The sequence below is a fragment of the Diceros bicornis genome, chromosome 29, assembly GCF_020826845.1.
Source record: "Diceros bicornis minor isolate mBicDic1 chromosome 29, mDicBic1.mat.cur, whole genome shotgun sequence".
NCBI classification, from domain to species: domain Eukaryota; kingdom Metazoa; phylum Chordata; class Mammalia; order Perissodactyla; family Rhinocerotidae; genus Diceros; species Diceros bicornis.
Window position 1 is genome coordinate 32,105,314 of NC_080768.1, and position 19,412 is coordinate 32,124,725.

A 19,412-nucleotide genomic window follows, 5' to 3' on the forward strand; every position below is an offset into this window, starting at 1 on the left:
GTAGGTTTGATATTTCAGTTTAAGAAGGGAGAGAATGATGGACTCTGGAGAAGTTTTTTTTTTTTATTGAGGTAGCATTGGTTTGTAACATTATGTAAATTTCAGATGTACATCATTATATTTTGATTTCTGTGAAGACTACATCGAATTCACCACCTAAAGTCTAATTGCCATCTGTCACTGTACACATGCGCCCTGTCAGCCCTTTTGTCCTCCCCGCTTCCCCTCTGGTAACGACCAATCTATTCTCTGTGTCTACTTGTTTGTTTGGTTTTTTTTACAGGGAAAGATTCACCCTGAGCTAACATCTGTTACCAATCTTGCTCTTTTTTTTTTCCTCCCCAAAGCTCCAGTGCCTGGTTGTATATCCTAGTTGTAAGTCCCTCTCGTTCTTCTATGTGAGCTGCCACCACAGCGTAGCTACTGACAGACCAGTGGTGTGGTTTCACGACCGAGAAATGAACCTGGGCTGCTGAAGCAGTGAGAGCACAAAACTTTAACCACCAGGACATTAGAGCTGGCTCTTGTTTGTGTTTTTTAATCTTCCACATATCAGTGAAATCCTAAAGTCTTTGGACAATCTGGAGAGTTTTTACGTAGACTTCGTAAGTCTTAATTATTTACTGGATCAACAAAACATTTTTAAAGGGGCATCTCTAACTGTTTTATTAATAGACTCTGTTTTATGATGGCCATAGTTAAGCATCAAGATAATGAAAGGATGTATTCAGAAGAGCCACTCCTGTTCAAATAAACAGAAGTTTTAAGTATTGAATGTCTTATAAATAAATACAACACTCTAGGCCAAAACACATCAGAGATGAATATTTGTTCCTAAAGATAAGACAATTCCTTGAATTTAAAGAAATGCCTGGACATGTCATAACATGTTGAATTTTTTCCTCATTTCCATTATGATTTTCTTTATTACATGTAGTGGTAAGGACTCATAGTGTGGAGAGAAGGAAGAATGACTATGTGTGTGTCGGTATTGTTTGTGTGAGTGTGTGCATGAATGTGTGTGTGTGTGAGAGAGAGAGAGAAAGGTTGCGAGAGGGGGAGTAATGGCTTGGTTACATATTGAGGGTATAAATGGCCAGATAACTAGACCATAGGATGTCTGGAGTTGCATGAGAAATGTTCCTCTGAAAATTACAGCTGGCTCACAGGAATGACACTGGCTGATATACGCACCAGGAGCATACCGTTTCTGGATAAATCATTTCACAGAAGCCTATTCCCTAGATGGGCTAGTAAGAGTAGATTACTAGGATTTAAAAAAAAAAAAAAAACAGGGGAAGATCATATGATGTATTTTAGGGTCTTACACAGTCTCTCAGCCTCCTAAAGATAAAAAATAAAAATAAAAAGTAAAAAATGCTTGATTTCTTCAACTGAGGAAGACATAGAACCAAGTACAAATAGTTTGCCTTATTCATATGCATAGACTCTGAGCTGGCAATAACAAATTCATTATTATGAGGTACTTTGAGATGTCTTCAATCTGTTATAAAAAATATATATACACATACATACATACGTGTGTATTATTGTTTTGCAGAACTTCTTTTCAGCAGCCAAATCATCTCCAAGAGGGATGGCTCACTTGTTTGTTTCTATGTACATGAATGAAATTTATCTGTGTATCAGAAAATATAGTCCCTCACCTTTACGTGATATAAGAAACACTATGAATCTTAGTTCTAATCACTCACTCCTCAGCTAGTCCTCAGCCCACAAGGTGTTGGTAAAATGTTGGCTGTAAGGAAATGAAATTTTAAAAAGTCAGCTAAGGGAATGACAGCAGCTAAAGACACCTGGCGCCTGTTGGCGAATCGAAGGAATTCCACACATGGCTCCTCAAGGCGGCAGAATTAAATGCTTTTACGGCTTCAGAGCCTTGTCTTTGCTAACTTTCCTTCCATTTTTCGCCTGCTAGGATTCAATCCAGAGCCTGTCAGTAGAACATTGTCTTCCACTTACCATGAGAAATGTTTAAGCTCCTTTGAGGGGATCAGTCTTAAGGAAGATAGTCTGACTCAGACAGAGAGAATGAGGGCACATAAATGCCCCACGTCTCCTCAGTGCTCAGGACTGAAGTGGATGCAGACGTGATGCCCTCAACTCAGGAGAGTCTCAATCCTCACAGCAGAGACAAGAAATCAGGGAGTTAAACGACGATAAAACAACCACATTCATCAAACACATACCGCTTGTTTTACTTGCATTCTCTTTAGTTCATGCAACAATCTTTGCAGGTAAATATTCTACCCATTTTGCAAATGACTAAACTGAGGCTGAGAGAGGTTAATTTATTTTCTTGTGGTCACTAAGCTTGTGAATAATGGCAGCCAGGGTTTGGTCACAGGTCTCTAGTAGATTCTAAATTTTGCCATCACTTCACAAAGCCTCCCAAGGGTCAAGTGTGAGAGAGGGGAGCTGTTTTCGTCCAAAATCATTTGGCAACAGCTCTCATCCTAATGCATGTGTGCTGACAGTATAAGAAAGTCTGCTGAGTATTATGGGCCTGCCCGTGCAAACACATTGTCATGGAAGAGAAAGAAACAGACACAGCACAAGAAAATTGTAATGAGTGTATACTAGATACACACACACACACACCAGAAAAAAAAAGGTCAACGAAGGAACAGAAAAGAAATAGATTAATTCTGCTTTGGATGATTAAGAACATTCATGAAAAAGGTTTAAATTTCATTGTGCCTTGAAGGATAACTACAGAGATATGGGGGTGAGAACATTATAGCTAAAGCAGAAGGGTGAAGATAAGCTCTGAGCAAAAGTCTTGGGCAAAGTGGAAGTTTCATGATTTAGCTGGATTCATGAACACATAAGGGTGAAAGTTAAGTTCAAAACCCACGTTAGGAAATTTAGATTTTATTCTGCATACAAAGAGGATATTTGAATTCATCTAAAGATGAAAGTGGTGTGATCGTTTTACAGACTATGAAGATAATCTGGCCCCAGTATGCAGAAGGCAGAATTTAAAAGTCTTTAGGCTCTGGGGGGAGTACATAGAATCTGATAGAAATAGGAATAAAAATATCTGGAAAAAATATTTCCATCTGAAAGCATTGAGATTTGAAAAGAGTAGCTGAGTGACTCACCAATGCACATGACCCTAAGTACTGACAGATGATGACCCCAGATAGCACCAATTTAATTAGCATCTCCAAGTCTGAGAACTCACTCCTTCCATTAGAAAGATGATGGTTGTTTCTAGAGGAATGGATTGACTGCATCTCCTCCAGAGAGCAACGAATAAACATTGCTTCCACCAACCAAGCTTTGGATAAGCGTTAAGGGCAGTGGACTTCCTGACGAGTTTCTGGAGGGCAGTAAAGTGTGGAGCATCATCTCTTCACTGCTGGCGAAGGTAAGTTTGGGGCTGACATTCTCTTATAAAAGTTGAGACTCTGGAAAAGACATATCCCTGCTCTTAAGCCCACTCTCTCGGCACACAGCGGCCTCCTGAATATACCTGACAGAAAGACCAAAATTTTCTCTAAAAGGTCACTTTCAGTGGCCACGGTCAAGAACCAAACACACGGCATCCTTGCCTCCACATCTTATTACTACCATCATTTAGGTCTGAAAATACTTAAAAGCAGACAAACCCAAACTCATCACCATCGTCATCATGTTTTTGAGTCCCCCGGACTCAAAAGGTGGATTTACCGTGAAGCTAATGAGGTTTAAGTCTAGTGCCCCAGATTTGTAGGACCCTTCTAAGGCTCTAGAAAGTTCCTGAAAACATGTGAAGTCTGTGGTATTTGTTAGCTTTTTGTTTTGAGTTGTAATTTGTTGTGATTTATTCTTGTCTAAATAAACATTTGCACTTACACCTGATTTTTTATTCTATTTTGTAAAGAAGGCCTCCTCAGGGGCTGGCCCGGTGGCATAGTGATTAAGTTTGCACACTCTGCTTTGGCGGCCCGGGGTTTGCAGGTTGGGATCGCGGGTGCAGACATATGGACCACTCATCAGGCCACGCTGCGGTGGTGTCCCACGTGTAAAATAGAGGAATATTGGTATGGATGTTAGCTCACAGACAATTTTCCTCAAGCCAAAAGAGGAGGACTGGCAACAGATGTTAGCTCAGAGCCAATCTTCTTCACCAAAAAAAAAAAAAAACCTCCCCAAATATTATAAGCTGACCCTGCATGATTCCTTTATCTTGGGCCATATAACTTCCTGGTGTACTCTCCAAGGTAAATTGGTTGAAAATATAAGTGTAGCTAACTAAATAAATTAACTCACTAAATATGATTATAGATTTCAAGTCACTTAAATATCAGGGGTCATATACCAATCATTACATTGATTTTGTAATATTTATTTTGCGGCCACTCATGTTGACCATTGACAAAAGAGCCAATTATCTATTAAGTCCCCTTCTTCCTGACAAAAATCTATATAATCTGCTTATAAGAGAAAACATCAACTTTTTGTTCTCTGGGGTAAGGGGCATATTTTATCCAACAGTGATTTCAAGTCATTAAGGAACAAGTCAAGTTAAAGGACAGAGGCACAGAACACATTTCCATTTTGAATTGCTGAAAATTGAATTGTTATCTGATAAAGCTGTTCTAGTTTTATGATAAAGGTTTTATATGAACAATAATAATTCAGTAACAAGAGCTTATATTGTGCTCCAGCAGTTTACCTGGCAACAATTCAAGTCCACAGAGACAGAGTAGGTGGAAAGGTCAGTAACAGCCATAACCTTGTATTTTTCCAGCGATTTCTATATAAATAGTGCCATTAATTGGGGTCAACAGCAATATAACAATACATCAAGCTTGCTATCTCTTTGTGCAGAATATTGGCCTTAGAATGAACAACACAATGACCAATAAGAAAATTGGAATGTTTTATATGTAATGTTTAATGAACTAATGGCAGCATATTAGGGGGAATAAGATTTTCTCTCTTAAATAAAAACCAATAAATGCTATAATGGATTCTGGAAACCAGATCACGTTCATGGGGTTGATAAAGGTAAATAAATCAGCAAGAATGTCCATCAGTCATGAAGTGTGATATTTGAACAGGTGTAAGAGCAGGAAATCAACCCCACTTTTTAGTTCGCTGAGTTTTCTTCCAGTTATGCAAATAAACGAACACTGTCAGCACCCAGTCAGAAAGCAGCTTTGGCTTGATGAAGTTCAGGGCAGTTGGCACTGCCCTGGGAGTGCCCAGGGCACTCCCATCCCGGATCTGCCAAGGTCTTTGAGTTTTACTACATATTGCTATTACACCTGAGGTGCTGTGTTTTTGAGATTTACGATAAAATTTAAGGAGAATAAAAATTTAAGAGGAATTCTTGATATTTTGCAGTATTAATGTATTTTGTTTTATTTTGTTACCTGCTAAGCCTTGTGAAACTTGACTCTGTCTAGAGCGAGAGTCTCCTGTTCACCGACGTGTTCTGAGGATAGAACTGATTTTAGAGCATCAGCCATCTGTTGAAAATGAGTTGGAAGGGAAGCCTTGTTTTCAAGCCTTGGAAGGAAATTTTACATTTTAATGACATTTATTGCATTTTTCCTAATTATGAAAGTAGTAAGTGTATCTTTGAAAAACAACATGAATTTTATTGTAACTGTCCAAATTCCTACTTCATAGGTAACTTCTTGAGATTCTGATTCAATAGCTCTGAGGTGGGACCAGGATATCTGTGATTTTAACAAATTCCTCAGATGATTATGGGCTATACCAGTTTTGAATTACATATGCCGTCTTGTTTTTATTATATCATATATATTTTTATATATATAATATATTTATATATAAATATATAATATATAAAACAATATTGTTATAATAACATATTTTTACTTCATTAAAAATTATTTGAAAGCATGACTTTCAATAGTCTCGTGGTTTCCCCTCGGAAGAATGGATCATAAAGTTTAAAATATTTTTCTATTTTTAATATATAAGTTTGTTCTAATTTTACTCTTACAAATTATGCAGGATAAACATTTCTATATATAAACTTTTCAAATCTTTTGATAAATTTCTTCAGCTACATTCCTGAAGTAATATTACTGATCAGAAGATGTGCACTTTTTTAAGTCTGTAAAGCAGGTTGCTAAATTATTTTCCAGAAAACTTATAATAATTTATACTAATAGTTACGATATTTGCTCTTGTGACTCCACTCTACCAATTTTAAATGTTATAATTATTTTTATCATTGCTAATTTGACAGCTGAAAACTGCTATCTCCCTGTATTCTTAATTTGCATGTATTTGAGTTTGAGTTTGAGTATTGAGTTTGCGAGGTTAAAATTTTTTTTTCCTATGTTATAGACTGTTGGTATTCTTTCTTTAGTGAACTGTCTAATCAGATCCCTTCCCAAGGCACAGTTAAAGGTCCTCAGATGACCACAGACCACCAAGAGATTTTGGAACCCTCCCCAGCACATCTAACTCTTCTCCTTCCTCTCACCTTTCAAGGCTAACTGAGTGCAAATGGGTTCCCAGGTAGCTATACCAAGGTTACAACTTAAGGGTGTGCTCCAATCTAGAATATTCCTTCTTAGGGTGAATGATGACGGAAAGGAACCTGTTCCCCTTATCACTATCCTGCCCTTGACCTCATGCTGCCATAGGCAGAAGAGTAGTCACGGTCCCAAAGCTCTGTGTGTTCCTGGTGAGACTCCATCCCCTCTCCTGGAACACTGCCAGCTTCACCACCATCATCTGAGAGACAGACCATCCAGATGAATCCTTCCAGTGCCTCTAACCCTGTCTTCTCTCTTCACCACAGGAAACTCAACTCTCCTGATTTTTCCCTCATTTTCCTGACTCTGGGCCCCCAATCCCCTAAGCTAAATCCATCTCCCTCCCTCTCTCAGCTCCTGACATTTTTCCACTGTGCCCTTTGAAACTCAGGATCACTCATCAGCTGTTTCTGTTTTATTTCCAGGCCCTTCTCTCAAAATGCCTCCGTTTCATTTTGTTCTATTTGGCTCAGGGAGGAAAGCACTGCTCCTCTCCTGCAGCTCTCTCCACTGGCGGCTGCCTTGTCTCTCACACACTTTGTAATCCTGGGCTGGGATGCGTAGTTGTGTCTTCCTTGCTTCTCGTGCTCTTCTCAGACTACAGTCCCTCCATATGCTGTTAAAAGCCTTTAGATTGGAAGCTCATGCCAACACCCTACCAGTCTCCACTCCTCATTCTGCGGTCAGGTATACACTCCCAGTTTACTTGCTCTCATTCCCTGGTTGTTTTCGCTCGTGGCTCATTGTTACTCTGTCAAACACTGGTTACATGACAATTTTTGGTGATTTTAATGGCCCCAGCTCTGATCCTTCCAAACCTTGACCTCTCGGATCCTTGATTTCCTCTCTTCCGGGGACCTTGCTCCTCATCCAACCTCAGTCACTTTCTCTGATGGTTATACCATAGATCTTGACTTTACCAATAACTTACATTCCCTCTATATCCTCGGTTTCAAGCATCTCACTTTCTGATTTCCACCTTCTTTCTTTCAAGCTCATTCCATCTAAGCACCCTGATTCTCAGAATTCTTTGACTCTACTGGGACCTGCAATCCATTGAACCTATTAAATTTTCCCAGCAACTCACACCTTTAACGTTATTGGCTCCTTCCTTACCCAATTTAAATTCCATATTCTATTGTTATAATGCAGATATCCTTAACTCTCTATTTTCTCTCACTTGTTTCTATTCCTTGGCAAAATTGAAAACCTGGCTAAATGCAACCATCGAATTAATTGCAGCATCCACACAGCTGAATGGACCTAGGAGGAAACACATTCATGCCAACTGTTCTCACTTTAAATACGTAGACTCGTTGCTCTGCCCAGCAATTGTATTATATTTCTAGTCCACGTATTCTCCCCTCTCCTGGGACCATTTATATCTTCTCTCTTTCCACAAGCACTTAAAATGTCCTAAATCTTAGCTCATAACTTTGATTCTTATTTTTCTGAAGACATAGGAGCAATGAGAAAATAAACATCTGCTTGCATTCACTTACCTTATCCAGCACCTGTCTATACTGCAGTTGCTCTCGTTACTACATGTGGAAGATTGCATTAATGGATTCTTCATCCCTCCCTCTAGACACACCCTGTGCCATCTTATTTGAAGCAGTTCCTCTCATTAAGAAGGAGAGTGTATTTCTTTACCTTTTGATGTTGGATTTGACATCGTGACTTGTTTGGCCAATAAAATGCAGCAAGTGACTGTGTCAGTTACAAGCTCAGGTCTCAAGTGGCCTTAAATTTTCCCACTGGCCTGCATGTGCTTCAGCCTTAACCCTGAACCTGAGCCCCAGAATGAAAGACATGCAGGTTAGACCTGAGCCCCATCCATGGAGATCAGTTGATTCAGCTGCTGCTGTGTAGAAAAGAGTTGCCCATCTTCTCCAACCCGGCTTAGATATGTTGACCCCCAACACACCCACAGAGCTACGTAAAGCCCATCAATGTAAGTCACCAAAACACAGTGATGTTTGCTGTGCAGCGTTACTATGGCTGTAGTTTCCTGCCACCCCATGAATAAGCCATGTTATCTCTGGCCAGCTCCTCCATTAGGTTCCCTTCTCTCACAACCACTTAATCCTCCCAACAACTCATCAGCTCTCTCTTTTGTATAATTGACTTTTCTTTCTCTTCTGAATCACTTCCATCATAGTAAAAACGTAATGAAATATCTGACAGTTTTAGAAAATATTCCTTCCTGACCCATACTTTTTCTGATCACCAATCAATTTCTCTTTTCATTTTTTAGCAAATTTCCACATTTTCTCCACAGTTCTCCTCCAAATTTCTCTTGAACCAACTCCAATCAGGCTTTCACTTTGTGGAGGCATTGGTGAGATAAATGGTAGGAAGGATACAACATTACTCCAGGAAAACAAATGTACCAATGAGAAAAGAGAAGGCTCAGCCTCCCGATCTCTCGATGTTCTGGTGTGAGCTGTTTGAGTAACAGCCTCATGATGGAGGCACCTCCAAGTGAACCTTGAGGAACAGCTCACAGGAAAGGCCTCTGAGCATTAGGGTTCAAATTCTCGTTTATACCACCGCACCTACAACCATCCCCCTTGCCAGTCCTTATAAAAACAAACCTAAAAATAAGGATAAATCTTAGAGGAGAAAGACTTTTACTATATATTTTTTTAAAATAATGACTCTATGGTAGACAGTTAACTGTAAATTAAAACTAAAATAGTGACAATAAAGTATGAGAGAAAATAAAAAGAACCAAGTAAAAGTTAAAAATAAAAAATTCAAATAAAATTAAAAGATTAAAAGTTAAAAATAATAAGATAAAATAGATGAGATTTAAAATAAAAGATAAAGAGCAAGAAGCCAATGAGATAAAAGGTTAAACACATGAAAGTAGAGAAAATAAAAAATTAAGATAGAAGGCTAAAGCTCATGAGATAAAAAGTTAAATATGTAAAAGAAAATGGATTAAGGGTTAAGAAGAGAATAAGGAAGTTAAAATGTAAAGTTGAAAAATGTGAAACTGCAGAAGTAAAGAGCATTAGGAGAAAAATGTTTTTAAAGAAAAATTGAAATAAAAAGCTGAATATTAGAGAAACAGGCAATCTTAAAAACATAGAAAAATCCTCCAGCAATTGACTAGGAGCAGGCATTTGCTGTAGTGCATGTCTTAGGGGTACATGTGGCATTCCTCTTTGGTGGAATTTGTCCTTTGAAGTAGCAGTCTCTCTCAGGAGCCTGACACGTACAGAGCTTTTCAATGAAGTACCTTCCATGGTGGGGCCTGGGTTTCAATGTATAAATTAACGGTAGAATTGAGCTCCGGGTTGATACATGCAGCACTCAGTTTGGCCTCTGGAAAACTCTAGGGAAAAAAATATGTGTATATATGGGGCCGGCCCAGTGGCATAGCAGTTAAGTTCATGTGTTCTGCTTTGTCTCGGATCCTGGGCGTGGACCTACTCACGGCTCGTCAAGCCATGCTAAGGCGGCATCCCACATAGAAGAAGTAGAAGGACCTACAACTAGGATATACAACTATGTACTGGGGCTTTGAGGAGAAAAAAGAAAAAGAGGAAGATTGGCAACAGACGTTAGCTCAGGGCCACTTTTCCTCAAAAAAAAAACCAATGTGTATATAGAGTCAATACTCATTACAAACATTTGCCTATTGTGTTAGTTTGGAAAGCAGTTTCCCATCTATTATTTTCTTTTGATTTTATAGCATTGTATGAGGTGGGCAGAGATAATTTGCTCCTTCAAGAAGAAGGTTTCTGAAAGATTGGAGGCTGACAGAGCTGACAAATGTGGAGTCAGATAGCATTACCCTATCAGGAAAGAGCACTAAACATGAGCCTAGTTCTCCTGAAGCTGAGAGATAAAACCACGTGTTTACACACTCATAAAACAGTAGGTAAAACTCAGGATGGATAAGAGGAAGCCTCTCAGAGTTTTTGCAACGAAGCCCATTTGCTGGACCTGTGCTGCAGGACCTCTGTGAATTGCTTTAGCAAGAAGGAAGTCTCTATAAGGGCCTCAGAGCCATTTCCGTATAATCCTTTTCCTGTTTTTTGCTTGCCCTGCCATATGCAATCTATCCCGCAGCCATTTGTGCAGCCACCTAGTGACCTTGCCATGGCAGGTAAGAAATGAGAAATTTTGAGGACGGCTGCACTTTCTGGATTTTCACGGCCTTGGCATAAAAATATTTAGTGCAGGTGCTTTCTGAGCAGTGAACTGGTGAGAAAGGGTTGCAGAGTGCTGTGAGCCTCAAAATCACCTTTCTGCCTACAAGAAGCACTCCAGCCTTGGGGGCCATAGTAGTCTGTAAATACCAAGAACAGCAGAGGGAGAATTATTGCTTCTTGTGCCATCATTAGAGAATTCCAACTTCTTTGTGGCTTTTCCAGACGTCAATATAAAAAAAGTGGTTATGTGTTTGGCTTTCTGCTGACCTCTGAAGGGGAGTACTTTATAACCAAGGAGTAACGTGGATTTGGAAATCTCTTTGGGTTTGAAAGAAGCACCATCATTTATTGATAGATCAGGATGTTTGATATCTGAAAGGCTCTAGAAGGAGTGGGCAAAGACAATCATTTACTCTCCAGCCTCTGCTTCCTACAATTTTGAATGTCCTTAATATGCTGACTTGATTTTCCTTGCTCTTGAGCTGTTGAAAGATAGAAGCAACTAGCCATTAAAGGGAAATTTAACAAGGACAACAAAATAAAGATAGCAAGACATTATAGGTAATAGAGAAAGACTCATAAGACATATTTATATAGAAAATTAAAGCTTTCTAAGAGTAAGTCATGAATGTCATAGAAAAATCTGAAAAGTTCCTCCTTTAGCTCCTGTGTTATGGACTCATGTTTCTTCTTTGCTCTTTCACTCTTTCTCTTTTATTTTCCTGACTTTTTAAAAAGCTGATCTCAGAGCTTCCTTCCAGCATCTTCACCTCCAAGTAGCAGCAGCATGATATGATTGTCCATTCATTCGTCTTTTATTTAACAAATATTATTGAGTGCCTGTTATGTGCCAGGCACTGTACTAGGCACTGAGAGTGCTAATTACAATAATGCTTATACCAAATATCTGCTATGTGCAATAATATATAAAAGTATTATAGAAAAGTAGCCCTGAGGCTTCTGAGAGAAATGCTGACCCAAGCTCCCTTCACTAAGAAGTTAACTTCTGCAGCAATCAGTTGGTTGCAAAGTTACTTCAAATACCATCCTTCTTCCCTTGACTCGTATTTTTCATTTGCAAGAGGAAAAAGTGGCTGGATAGTTCTTATTCATCACTTTGCATCAATTTCTTATTTACCCAGATATCAACAATGTTCTCAGAAAAGTTAACTGGCATCTATCTTGTATCTAAAGTCAAAATATGAATCTCTCCTACATTAAAAGCAGAAGACAATACATAGAAAGGGGTTACCATATGAAGTAGGTCAGAATTTATACACAGCTAAGATTTTTAAACAAAAATAGTTTTTAAAAATCTTCTTCAATTTCTTTAATGAAACCTATCCTGCTATTGGACCCCATTATAAAGGCTTAGAATTAAAATTGGAAGTCATACACTGTGATGTTTTGACACCAGAAAATGTGTCATGGATGTTTGAGCCTGGACTATGCAGCAGGTGCTAACAAGAAACCCCAAGGAAGCAGGTGGGAACCACCACATCTCAGAAGACGTCAGCAAAGAACACCCAGGGATGCAGAGACACAACAAGATGAAGGATAGCTCCAGAAATGTCGGAGAGGACCAAATGTATAACAGAAGAACAGAGGCCATTCTCCCCACAGTGTCCCCTGCACTCAGTCTCCATCATGGGAAGGCATGTGACAGGAAACAGTCTTGATAGAGAATTTACATTATGAGTTGCCTAAAAGAAGCCTTAGTTATTATGGTTTAACAAGATTAATTATTTTTCACAAGAACAAGATGAGATCGTATAAAATATAGAGGAAGTTACAATGTTTTGGACACGAGAGTCACAGTGTTTCAAAGGACTTTGTTATACTTGCATTGATCGACTTGGCCCTCACTGGAAATCTTTTTTAGGAAGGAGACACAAATGTAGCTTTGGTGCCTGCTGATCTGTTAACAGAATGCCAGAGAAGAGAACAGAGCAGTGAATAATGTCAACTTTAGAATGAACCTAACCTTATCCTTCAAAAGATTCTCTAACCCTGCCTTCTTGATGAGAACCTGGGCTCACAGCGGTGAACACGTGGAAACAAAAACCAATGTTAGAGGGAATAACAATATTTTTTCCAGTATAACTGAGATAAAAGACTATTTGATCAAACTCTTTCATATGTCAACTATACTTTTGTCATCTACTACCAATCTCAGCAAACCAAAAATAAAGGTAAAGAATTAATCAAGTAAATAAATTTATTCTAATAAGTATGTCACCTTCTTTGTACCCTGTATTGAAGCAAAGGCAACTGGACATATCACCTAAGAATTGAAAAAGGAAAAAGAAAGTTTCATAATACTGTTTGTTTCTCGCTGGTTTAAAACAAAAAACTCATGTGATGGTGTTGGAAATGCAGTCTGTCCTAGTCAGGAGACTTTTGTTCTTCTTTCGTGTTCTTTACTCAAGCATTTCATCACAAGGACAGGATCTAGAGGTCTAATTACAGGAGGGACTCAGCATGGGACATTGTGTCTTAGTTGGATGCAAAATCTCACCTGATTTCCAACATTGCTCCATAATAAATATTTAACAGGAAGCCATGCAGAGATGGGAGGTGTTCAAACTCAGAGGGAGATGTAGCACACCAGGCCAATGGTTAAACCAAATTACTACATTTTGCAATTGGATGCAGCAGATTTATAAACCAACTGGCAGAAAAATTAAACCACCTCCTAAAAAGCAGTGAGTCTGGAAGACGTTAATCCATCTGCCGGCCTCAATCATTTTCATTTAAATATATATAACACGTATTTTCATTTAATTATGTATTTTCATTCAAACATATTTTCACTTAAATATGTATAAACATTTCATCTAAACATGTATAACATTTAAACATATGTAACATTAAAGGAAGAGATTTACAAGTCCAGGTAATAGGGATCAAAGAAAGATGGTCTTTAGAAGAAAGGCTGTGTCTGTCACACCCTGCCACAGCAAAAGGTCCTGAAATGACTGTCTAGTCTGGTCTACACTGTAAAACACACAGGATGAACTCTCCACTGGCGACTACCCAGTTCATGGTGAGTCTCCTCATCTTTTTCAGAATCTTTTCAAATGCTGGTATCACTTGTTTCCCTCAATCTGTTCATCGTTGCTTGTTCAGAAATTTGAAGATAAGGATTCAGTATTTAACAGGGTTTCCAGAGGGTCTAGTTATCACTAATAAGATGACAATGTAAATAAATCAATAAAAAATTAAAAGACAGTTCTTGAAAAGCTGTTTCCAAACCGATTTTCCTGCAATATGAGTTGTCTTTTAAACATACTTAAGGAAGTTTTGCCTTAAAGGCAGACTTGTCTTGAATCCTGTAAAAAAGCAGAGATTGCCCTGTGTCTGTTGTATTTGCTGAATTTCCACCCATTGAGTTGCCTAAAGCATGGAATTCATGAATAAATCCCAATTATAAAACTCACTATGAGGTCTTTAAATGATCCAAGCTATTCCTTTTCCTTCTGGCTTTTTTTCTTTCACCCCTTTGCTCTTTCTCCCCACACCTTTTCTCCTTAAAAGGAAACTAAGCCTGATCTCTTGGGGCCATTATTTTTTCAGAAGACAAAAGAAAAATACAGCAGCATCTAACCTCCTTGCCATTCTGTCCCCCATCTCTTTTTTGTTCATACCCCATGAGGGACCTAATTGTCTAACACGGGTCAGATATGAATAGGCTAAAGGAAGATTTATGGGAGCTTGTCTCTTTCCACTTAAAATTCCTGAGCCACACACATATTCTGGCAGAGTCTTGTGCAAAAGAACAGCTTCGATTCATTTAAATTAGGATCTTTCTCTTTTCCTCCTTTTTTTTTCAAAAAAAAAGGCACTCAATTCAAGCAAGGTTTTGCTCATAGTGATCACATCATTGAGTGAATCTTTAAACCTTTGTAAGCTACTCACACTAGTCTTTTTAGTTTTAAACATTGATTTATTGAGCAGAATGTACACGCATTTTATATACATGAAAAGATTCAATACTTTTTAAAGTATCTAAATAATGCAAAGGAAAAGTAACAGTAACAATAACTAACATTTATTAAAAGAATACTATCTGTCAACACTGTTCTGAGTACTTTACATGTATTAACTTATTTACTATTCACAGCAATCCTGTGAGATGAGTCATATTATCCCCACTCAACACAGAAGGAAACAGAGAGGTTGAGTTACTTACCTAAGGACCCACGAACTGGAAGGGACAAAATCAGCATTTGGACCTTGATAGACTGTCTCCAGAGCCTGTGCTCTTAATGAAATGAGGGGATGAAGGAAATAATAAAAACATCTTTTAACGAGAAAACAGAAAAGCTATCCAGAGGTGGCACAGTGATTGAAAGAGTAAGAGACGCACAATTGCTTACTTTCTGATTAACTGGAGAAGAAATGGCCAGAGACAAATATCATCCAGGGCACAGAGGTCTCCCTCACATCTCTTCCAGACCACGTGGAGCATGGGGGGCAGGGGGAGTGTTGATGTGTAAGATGATGTTTCCAAAATCCAGGGATAAGAAAAGAAATGGAGAGGAGAGTAAAGCCAGACAGCTTCCTGTAATAACGATGAGCTTAGGAAGAGAGGAGTCCATTCAAGCGGAGAGTCGAGTCCATAAGCAGCCTAGCAGAGGCATAGAGGAACAAGTGCAAACTATCGGACCTGGCACATTCTGGAGAGGAAAAAGAAAATGATGCCCAGGGATCTTTAACTTGTGCCTGTAAATGAGAGGAAGGGCATCTTCCACAGGGAACTTGTACCTTGCTTAGGAGGGTTGGGAAAAAAGTGGTGTTAAGTTGAAGAGCCAGTTTCAGCTGTGTTCACAATTGGTTGCTACCCAGATTCAACCTCAGCTACTCTCAGAGCACTCTAAATCGATTGTTTCTTTACCATCTATTCTCAGTAGGAGCCAGAGTAATCCTATTAAAATATAAACAAAAACACGTGGCTTCTCTGCTCAACTCCTCCAATGGCTTCCCATCTACTACTTTTTGCTACTGGTAGCAAAATCCAAAACTTTACCACAGTGCACAAGCCTACAAGTCCTTCCACACTGGTCCTTACTGTGCTCTGGCCTCCTTGCTGTTCTTCAGTTCTGCTAAGTGATCTGTCTGCCTCAGGGCCTTTGCACTTTCTGTACAATTGTCTGGAATTCTCGTCCCTGAAACATTAATAAGGCTCCTTTTCTCTCTTCTTTATGTCTCTGCTCAAATGCCTCCTTATTTTGAGGCATCCCACACAAGACATTCTCCATCTCCTCTGCTTGCTACGTATGGCTCAGAACCCATATTATCACCTGCTTTATTACATACTTATTTATTTTCATTGTCTCATCCCACAAGAATGCAAGCTTCATAATGACAGACACTCTGTATTCTTCATTGCTGTATCCCCAGCACTTAAAATAGCACTGGGCATAGAGTAGACATTTGATAATAATTGTTGAATGAGCAAATGAAATGCATTAGACATTGCTGAGAATTTTGAAGAATAGTGATTAGATTAAAAGGTAGAAATAAAAATCTTATTTCATTAGTCTAGAGGCAGTAGACTGACTGTCCTTAGGGTGAATTCAGTCTTCAGCCACATTTTGTTTTATTAGCAGAATAATTTTTCAGCGATATAAACCAATATTTAAATAAAAATCCAGAATCCTGGCTACTTTTCAAAAAGTGAAAAGATTTGGCATATCCTGAACCTGTATTCCCACATTTCAACAATCATCTGAACTTGAGTAGCAGCTGCTCTTTTAAGGCCAGGCCTGCTTTCTCCTGTTTGCACACACATCTGCAACCATCTCCTCAAAATCAAGGCCAAGTGTTAGCTGCCATTTATCATTGTTATTGCTCTGTTGTATGAATTAAGGTAGAGAAATATTTCTCTGTACCCATGTCTCTGTCAACGGCAGGAAAACAAAAGACTAAGAGAGCCACATGATTCAAGAAAAATGGGAGAGAATATATTTCTCTGTAGAAGTGAAGACATTGCTATATGTTTAAAATGCCAACACTGGGCCACTCGTGCCATATATATTACCTGCCTTTACCTGTCTGGTGCCTGCAATCACTTGAGTTTGCCATACCTGCAATCTACACACTGCGAAAGACAAGTGAAAACGCTAAGCTGGGTTCAGCAGGTCTCTTGCTGATTGGGCTTCAGTGACCTTAGGAGATGGACTCTTCACTTGATATGTATCTATTTCTATGCTTTTGCATTCAGAACTTGTTTGTCCTATTTTTGTCTTAATTTCCTAGAAAATTTTTTTTGGACAGATCTCTATATCTCAGGTGAAGAGCATGAAATTTATGATTTATTGTCAAGTTCTGTGCACATTGAACAATGTTAAGTGTTTTAAATGTATCAACTAGCTCATTTAATCTTCTCAACAAACCTACACAATAATGATAATTATTACTCTATTTAATTGATAGGAACACTGAGGCACAGATAGGAAAAATATCTTTCCAGTAGCCACAGAGCTAGTAAATGGCACAGCCAGAATTTAAGGCCAGGTCTGCCTGGCTCTAAAATCTGTGCTCTGAACCATCTCAGCGCTCTGCCGTCACTGTAACACTCCAGCAGTCTCGCAGCCTCCGCACTACCCGCATTGGGGGTGGGGATGCTGTCCTGTGCATTGTGGATGTTGAACAGTGTCCTTGGCCTCTGTCCACTAGATGCCTGTAAAACTCTCCCCCTGCCTAAGTGACAACCAAAAAGGTCTTCAGACGTAGCCAATTGTTCCCCGGGGGACAAAGTGGCCCTTGACTGAGAACCACTTCACTAAAGGAAAACCAAGGTTTGCTTGTCCCCTCTTGGCCGAGCTAGATAGAAGGCTCAAAGGGCCAAAAGAAAAGGTGACAGCAACATTTTGAACTTAAAAATTTAGATACAAAAAGACATTTTTTTAAAGAAAAAAGTTAGATACAGTCCCAAATGTAGCATATAGGCAAAGAACGATCCTCAAGACAGGGAGAGATGTGTGAGCACCAGTGATTGTGAATCCATTCTCATCATGAATTTCCCCATCTCGAGCAATCATGGTGTCATCTAAAGCAAAGGCGCTCACAGTGCTGATCTTCGTTGATTTCAGTGTCAGGCAGGGTAAAGACGAATTGGAAAGTTCATAGACCCAAAGGAGCCGAAATATTAAAATAGCCTTGCAATGCGCTAGGCACCTAATTATTTTTTAAAACATATGAATTAATTAAAAAGCTGATTAGTTTGATTTTTAAATAAAATTAAACTATGTATTTTAAAATTTCACTTTATGAAATAAACGTGCTTTTCTGCTATCAAAACACAAAATAGTACAAGAATAAAATGATGACCTTTTCGCTCAGCTTCACTTCAGCACTATTGCTGCTCTCACTAAATGCCCCTACTCAGAACTGTCACTGTATGGTGCCCTTTGCTATAGAGTGGGTGTGCCGTGCTTTAGAAGGGTTTGCCTCAGTAATATCTCAAGGCAATAAGTGTTACTCAGTTTGAGTGAGCAATGGTGGCTTCTGGATGTAGTATTAGTTAAAAGATTTAGATTCCATAGTATATTTATATTTCATAAAAATAAATATTTGCTGAAATACCTAAAGGAAACTTCTAGCTGTAACATAAGAAGAAAACAATTGATAGAAAAAAAAGTGAAATACAGCTAAATCTCCTTTTGTGTATGTGTATTTGAGTATGTCTTTCCTTTACTGAGAGAAGAATAATAATATGGGGCTTAGCAAAATATTATTTATTATTGGAGAAGTGTTTGACAGGTAGCCTGTGTGTAAAAGTGCTAATGGGAGGCACAGGGGCTTTTACAAGACCTTGCTTACAAGTCACAGAGGACATCTCAAACTGGCTTAATCATAAAGGAAATTTATCAGAAGATTCTCAGGTGCCGCACAAAATCCAAGGACACTGTTAATAACCAGGACTCAGGAGCTCAAGAGCCTTCCCTGGAGCTGTGTTGTTCCCATGGTTCACCCTCAGTTCTCAGTTCTGAGAATCCTGTTGGCACTTCCAAGGTCAGGTTCCAACCCTGGTGAAATCAGCTATGCCCAAGAGGTCAGAATCCCATGGTAGGAAGATGGCTATGAGGGGCTCATATCTCACTGGGATAGAGGGCAGTTCTCAGTGAATAAAGTCTAGGTAGATATTCCAATGTATATCTGGGGTTATGTTTCTGAGATAGAGGAAAAAACAAATGTAATATAAGGAGAAATAAGAATTCAGAAATCATGGGAGTACCACATAGTGGTAAAGTGCATGGTATCTGAAACAAGTTGGATTCAAATTCTAGCTTTGCTATATCCTAACTGGGTGATCTTGAGCAAGCACTTAACATCTCTATGCCTCAGTTTCTCCATCTGTAAAAGGAAGCCAGTAATAATATCTAGCTTATAGAGTTGTTGTGAAGATTAAATAAGTTAATATATCTAAAGTATTTAGATAGTGCGTGGCTCATGGTAAATGCTAGATAAGTGTTAGTATTAAGATACTAAAGATGTAACCTAAATGTGGCTGGCTGCCTATGTGTGTGTAGCGTTGGCTTTTGACATTGCCCAACTTTAGATCATACTGAGCCCAAACTTTGAGGGTCCCTCCCACCAAAAAATTTCCAACTCCACAATATATTAGTGAGAGTGTGAGAGGGAGAGAGAAAAGGAGAGGCATGCTTAGATAGATAGGTAGGTAGGTAGGTAGATAGATAGATATATAGAT